The sequence below is a fragment of the Sylvia atricapilla genome, chromosome 7 (assembly GCF_009819655.1).
Source record: "Sylvia atricapilla isolate bSylAtr1 chromosome 7, bSylAtr1.pri, whole genome shotgun sequence".
NCBI classification, from domain to species: domain Eukaryota; kingdom Metazoa; phylum Chordata; class Aves; order Passeriformes; family Sylviidae; genus Sylvia; species Sylvia atricapilla.
In genome coordinates this window covers 23,789,333-23,796,997 of record NC_089146.1, presented here as the reverse complement: position 1 = coordinate 23,796,997, position 7,665 = coordinate 23,789,333, and positions in this window count along the sequence as shown.

The following is a 7,665-nucleotide window of genomic DNA, read 5'->3' as shown; positions in this document are numbered from 1 at the left end:
TATTCAGGTGTGAAATTTACTACAGCAGGTGGTTGCCTCAGGTTGAGATTCCAGGTTTAGAGACAAATAATAGCTATTTTACTGTCAGAATTTTTTAGAGCAAGGAGACTACGACTAGGTCAGAAGGATTTTATTTCTCAACTTCAGATTAAATTAGAGCTGCTCCAAAACCACGTTGCATTAGAAGGGACAGATACATTTGCTCCCGCGAAAAGCCCAGTGTGAGTCTTGGCAGAGAGAAAGGGCTTTTGCTATGTCCATGAAAACATCTGCACGGGTTCCCTGGACCCTGAATGTGCAGTGAGCAGTGGGGACCCAGCTGGTACTGAGAGCGGAGCAGCAGGGAGGGAAGATTGACATCCTCCTGGGATGGAAGGCAAATTGGGTTGCACGGCTCATACCAGCTTCACATCGACAAACAGCACGGGCTGGAGCCCCACAGTCACCAGAGAGCTTGTTTTTCACAAGGTCATGCAAGGTTCACTCACATCCTTCTTGCCTGTTGATCCTGAAGCTACATTAGCCTTGTGCCTCTGTCGCTGTCCCTGTGCACATTTTCAATTGTTTAATAAGCAACCGTCAGTACTGAAGTGGAGTTGTTTTCACAGCTAGAAATGTATTTTCTGCTTGGGTTGGTCTCTTTTGGGTATGTCTAGTGCTGCTTTTATGATTTTTCTGGATGGAAGTTATCCACAACAGCTTCTTCAGGCTCTATCACAAATTTTGTCTCAGAAGGTTTCTTCACAGCTGAGATAAAATTCACACTTTGTAAATAACAGTATTAGTTTCCAGTATACACCTCTAACAGTATGCTCTGTTCCAAAAAGTCTTCCTTTTAGGTTAGGAAAGGAGATATGTTTCCTGTCACCACAAAAGTTACCTGAACTCTGACCTTTTGGGTTGCTTTGGCTGGACTATTGAGAGAACTTGTCAAGTTTTTGCAAGGTATGGTAATGCCTATCAGCTGATGGGATGGTGCTGGAGTCATTAAATCTAATTACTATGATCCTAAGGTGCTGATGACCATTCTCACTGCTGTCTTTTCTTGGCCATTGTTGTAGGGTTTATACAAACAGGGAAATTTTATTAAGAAGCCAAAGAAAGCAACAGGGATACCTTGCGGACCAGAACTAGACACATTCTGGTTGAAGTGTTGTTTGCCATTCCTTTGGAGCCAAAAAATATTGACTTGAACAATGCAAATGGGACGTTGTGAGACTGTATTTAACCTGTCACTCACTAAATTCTAAATAACCACAGCATATCTTTATCTTCAGTGTTACTTGGAATTGTATCAAGGAGAATTTTTTTTTCCTCCCTCTTTTTCTCTCTTTCATTCCATTTTTTTTTAAAAAACCCTCAAGGTCAAACAAAACATATGCTTAAAAATAAAGCTTTATCAAGAGAGATGGAGGACTAAAGGGCTTCCTATTTTTAGTAAGGGCAATCTAATCTGGGCAGAAGTTGTTCTGGGCCTCTCTCTGTTTTCCATGAAAGGTAGGGGCTCCTGGGATGCTTCCCAGGGCTTTCTATGGCTTCTGTTTTCAGATGCAACCCTAGCCACTGAGTTTTATTGAGCAAGTATCCTGGAAAGTCCTGAGCAAAATGAGAGACAGCTGATAGTCCTAGAATACCAGTACTTTTCGTAAGGTCCTGCAGCTGTATCTCTGGGTTGTGAATTCTCATAGGCTTTGAGCCAAACTCTTTTCCCCAATCCTCCCCCAGCTACTGATATGGTCCTTGACAAGGGAAAGCATCTGTCTAACTGAAAGCACAGAAAGTGATTAAGTGCTTTCTTAATCAGGGCCTTGTAACTCTTATATTTGACTCTTGGCTTAGTCAAAGCCAGCTATTTCAGTAAAGTTAATGTGGAATTGGATGGAAATGGTAATGAGACAGAACTTTTCACTTCTAGGTCATCACTGAGCAATTTTTCAGGAAGGAAAACCTTATAAAATTATTGCTTGAAGGCAGTCAAGAGTGCATTTGAAATGTTGAAGCATAAATATATTGGCTGGTCTGACTGCTTTGCATCGCCAGCGTTATGGGAATTTGCTTGTGAGTTCACTATGCTGAGACAAGAAAATTACTTTTGAAACACCCAAGAGACAGCAGATATAAAGCCCTAAGATGGAAAAAAAAACAAACCCAAACAAAAAAACAAAACAAACCCAAAACCACAGTTCTTCTTTTGTAACCAGGAGAAAAGGAATTCCTCTCCCATTAGCCTGAGACTTTAAGCTATATCCCACATAGAATGAAAAATTGCAGAAGAGGACACTAAGAAATCTATCTAGTTGGTTCTGACCTGTAATACCTGGACCTGTGGGGTCTGTGCATTGCCTCTTTTAGGAGGCTGAAGAAAAGAAGGCAAATAATTTGATTGCTGGGAGGATTGAAAGTACTTTACAGTGAAAAAAAAAAAAAAAAAGCTTTAGTGAGCAACAAAATTATCATCAGTGTGTTCAAACTTATAAAAACCCCCAAACACCCCAAAAAACCACAAACAAACAAACAAAAAACCAAACGAAAATACCCAACAAATAAAGTCAGATTTCTGTGTAACCTGACGGCTTTATTCTTGGGAAGGAACAGTCATTAAGCAGAATAAGAAATCTGGGAGTGGAGAAATAACAGAGAGCCAAGGCTGCAAACCACCCTTTTTATATTCTAATGCAAGAGTTAATCTCATCTAAGTTTGCAGGAAAATTTGCCATGCCTGGGTCATGTGGAAATCTGAAGCAAGCTGCCCTCCTTTCCATCTCTTCAGTGCTAAGCAAGGATCTGGATCCCCTGAAGTTTGGAGAGGAAATATACATAAAGCCTGTAAGTATTTATGAGAGCTATAAAAAAGAGCTTTGCGGTAGTTGACATGGGAAGTGATTAAAGTACCTTATAGGCAAAGATTGCAGAAAAGAGGGAGAAGTGATGCCAGAAGAGAATCTGGCAACAATCCCGAGGTAACGATAAGTGACTTTAAGAAGGAGGAGTTGTGGGAGGAAAAGCAAAAAAAAAATTAAATTGAAGCAGATTGCGAGACTCTTGGCCTTGGGGACTGAGCTACAGAGACTGTTGATTGCTGGACTTGCAGTCACAAAAGGAAGGTGATGTCTCACCCTGCTTGTGACTCAGAATTTACTGGTCAAAGCCCACAAAACAGCAGTTCATCAAGATTAACTTGAATTTGAAAGGACTCCATTTCCCAGGCTTCTCAGCTTTCTCCATCTGTGTTTACACAAATGGGTCTTGGGTCTCTCCAGGGCTTAGCAAAAAGCTGCTCTGCATGGAAACACACACATGGGCCATGTTGCCAAGAGGGATCTCTCTGAGTGACTTGTTTTCCCAGGCTGATTTTATTTTTTTCCTCTTTTTTCCTTGTTTTCCTATTTGACAGGTGCAGCATGTGTTCAGACCTGTCCTTAGACATGACATGAGCATTTGCAGATGAAATGATAGATCAGAAAACCAATTATCTTGATCAGTAATGAGTATAAAAGTCTACCTTGGGAAATCTGAGTTTTGGACTCTTCATGTCCCAAATGGTACAGAAATGGATTCTGATGAGATGCCCTTGAAAATGGGGAGGAGGAAGTGTAAGGCAAGGAGAATGGTGAGCAGAAAGGGAGAGCTATAGAAACATATATACAAATTTCAAAACTATTCAGGAAATAGTTGTGAGTAAAGGGTACATTTTCTGAAATTGGACCAGCTACACGAGAAGAAAACAAGGGCTGAATCCATCAGAACATACTGAGCAAATGCTTTAGACTCTGAGAACTGGCCTATGTCCTCCCCAAAACTCAATGATCTGCTACTTTGCTTTCATCAGGGTTTACTTATGGCATTTTAGTTTTGGTATTTCAACTGTATCAGTTGTCTTCTGCTGCATTACTGTGTTACAAAGATGAAGTACAACGAGATGGAGTAAAGTCATTGATCTGTGAATATAGAACACATATGTCTTGATAGGCAATTACATTTCTTTGGCACTTTTGGATTTTCTTCAGGTCATGGAAATGTCAGGAAGAACTTCAGGTACTGAAGCATGCTGAGAATCCAAGTGTAGCTGTAGGTTCATGTTCGAATTCAAATATAAACCAGCTGGGCTCAGATCATCACTGTATTGCAAGAACACATTTGGTGAACTTCTGCAGTGATACGCTTTGAACCTGCAACTATTCATGATTTTTATTATTTACCTAGATTGAATGAAAAAAAAAATATAAAGAATATACATATAAATATATATAAAGAAAATACATATATATATTTACCTAGACTGAATGAAAAGGAAATATAAAAGTAGCAGGTAAAATAAATTTGAAAAAATAACAGAAGAGGACAGTCTTATACTTCAGAACTATCAAATATAAGTGGACAAATAATCCAGGAGTTTGTGAAGGGACAAGATGAAATTCAATAAAGAGATATGCAAGATACACAGTTCTATACTTAGGCAAGAACAATCAGATGTACAAATAAGGGATGTGGAGTAACCAGCAGAGATGGATCTGGAGCTATTGTGAATCACAAGCTGAAGAGAACTCAGAATTAAGATTGCCATGAGGAAAGCAAACACCATACTGGGATATATAAACCAGACTCCCATCTGCATGACATGGGATGTGATTTTTCTGCTGTACTCTCATCTCCAATTTTGGTCACTGTTGTTCAAGAACGATGGAACTAGTTGAACAATGTCCAGAATAGACCAAGAATGATTAGAAGTCCAGAGAACATGACTGAAGAGGAGAGATTGAAATATGGGGGTTATTTAGTCTAGATCAGCCTGGGAAGGGATATGATAACAGTCTTTAAATGTATGAAGAGGAAGAGAACGATTTGTTCTTAATGCCCAGGGTGCAGAGGAGAAGGGTTAAGTATAACAAGGCACATGTAGGTTAGATTTCATGAAAAAGCTTTCCTAATAGGAAAGATAAATGAAACCCTGAAATAGCCTCAGATTTGGACTTAACGGGAGATTTTTAGAGACAGGTTGGACATAGCATGTCTCAGAAATGACAGAGGGAGTACAGGTTTTGTCTGTGGGCAGGCAGACAGAGTTGATGGCACTGAAGAAAGTCACTTGCAGTTCTGTTTTGTGCACCGTCTACAAACAACTGTGACAAGTTCTTGCTGAGATATGATAATCACAGTAATATGGAATTTCATAGGAGTAATGGGTAATTCAGGCTGTTTTTTTTGCCCTTCTGTACCATCAAATGTCACAGTCACAACAACAAACTTAGGCATCTCCTCAGGTCTCCAAACCAAGTGCACACACAAATTCATATGCAAGTGGCCAAAATGCTTCCTTTTACCCTTGGATAAAAGAGACATTCAGCAAAGCAATAAGTATCTCAACCATAATCCAAATGCCTCAACCCAACCTTGATTTCTATTGGTATTTGGAAAACATTTACTACATTTTTGTGATGCTATGTTCTAGTAAGAATAAGAGTACAAACTTAAATAGTGCAAAACACTCGTCTGTTTGTGGACAGAAAACTATTTCCTGAGTCTTGGGAGAGACCAGAGACCATCTTCATAGGTTCCCAGCTTATGTTTGCTAACATTGGAAGTGTCATCAGGCTATGGATACGATCCTGAAAGGTGTGCAGGTTGTCAGCATTGCCCATGGTTGTGGTAGCCTGCATTCACCTTTGGGGTAAAAAAATATGAGTTGGAGAGAAATTACTAAAATCTTCATCTAGGCTCCCTGTCTGGGCATTTATTTGTTCTATGGAAGTAATCTCTGTTGCTATATTGCTATGTTTAATGATATATGCTGTATTAGAACCATTTGAATGCATGCTGGAGACTTTTCAGGGCTGCTGGGACTTGGAGGCTGGTCCTTGCGGTGAGGTGTGGGTTTAGTTACTGCATTGTTCCCCAAGTGGTGGGAACCTCCAAGTCTGCAAGCATGTTCTTTGATCCCATTTGAGTCTGGTGCTTGCTTTCATCAATAGCCAATAATTCTGGGGAGGGAGGCAGCTTATTCCTGTCATTTATGGAGACTTTTTGTTTCCCCAGCAGCTACAGAAGACCCAGATATGTCCCACCTTTGCCCACAGGAATGTGACACCCCCACAGCCTGAGTGCTGCATGCCACAGTGACCAGCTGTCACCCAGTGCCTGCCACAGGCCGTGGAGAAGGGCAGATCTCCTGCCATCCCAGCATGACTCAGGGAGGAGAAAACCTCCCCCTGCCACTCCAAATAGAAATAAACTGAATTATGTTTCAGGTGAAGGGAGGAAGAAGGATAATTCAAGGCCCCTGAAGTGAGCTAGTCCATGGAAAAGTTCAGTTTTAATTTGCTCTGCTCTGTGGGCAGGGGGCAGCTGTGATGCACTGTTTTGTCACATGAGCCCAGTGGTTTTGTCACTGTCAGTAGTGAATGTCAGTTCTGTTATTACAGGCCCAGAAGGAGAAAAAGCTAGAATTGCTGAGCACAGTGGGCCAAAAATTTCCATAATTTTTCCTTTCCCCCCCTTCTCTGTGCACCATCCTCCCTTGTGCTGCCAAAGAAAAGAGCCCCCCAGAGGTTACCCTCTGCCTTTCTTGAATTCACATGACTTTGCTGCTTCGGATCCTTCACCCCCTGCGTTTAACCGAGGTTATGAAAACCAAGCTGCTTGCTCTCTGTTTGTTTTCAGTGATCTTCTCTGTGTGCTGCCAGCAGCCAGAGCCATGGCCTTTCCCAATACAGGGCATCACAGTGAGCTCTGAGTGCACCCAGGGTTGACAGGAGAGGTGCAGAACACAGCAGTCAAGATGAGCTGATGTAAAAAAGATAAGGTCAAGGCCTCACCAAGATTTACAGTGCTTTGTGTTCAAGGTACTGGTGGTTGAGCTTAGCTCGTGTTTTTTCGGCTGATCTGAGGCAGAGACCGGCTGCAGGGCACAATGCAGGGACACAGTGATTTTCAAAGAGCATGACCAGCCAGCCCGGCAGCTACACTAGTCTGAACCCTGGATGCAAGAACCAGCAACAGCTGGGATCTGCAGTGGAGCAATTTCCATAATCCTTGGGGATGCTCCAGGTATGAAAGTGTGGAAGAATCCTGGTGGGCAACATTTGGGAAATGAATTGGGCGGTTGCCTGCAATGATGGCAAATCCCCGCTGCGTTGGAAAGTAACATTTCCAAATTGTATTTAAGTGACTTAGAAACCTATGCTCCATCTTCCTTGGCAGGCTCATAACTCTGAAGCATTTCTGTTGGGAAATAGGATTCTAAAACTTTTGACACTCAGCACTAAGTTAACTTAAATCCCACTGATTTTGGCATTATTGGAACATAATTCGTTCTACAGCGGCTTTAAAAGAAGTCCTAGTGAGAAAGAACAGCGGGTGAAAAAGTCAGAACAAAAATTAGAAGGGCAATAGTTTATAAATGCATTGCAGGGTAAGATTAGAAATATATCTATTTATCTCTGCTGTTTCACTGGCTTCTCTTTCGGTTTTGACTTTTGTGGAATATATTTAATCACTCTCAAATGTCAGAGCATGAATGTGGGTGATGCTGTCCCAGATGGCTAGCATAGAGCATGGGCTTCTCACACAAAGCAGGGGGACATGTGTGAATGCCCGAAGGACTTTCTGTGCTGATCCTATTTCGTGACTTCCTTTGAGACCACAAAGCAGTGCATGAGTCCTCCTTTG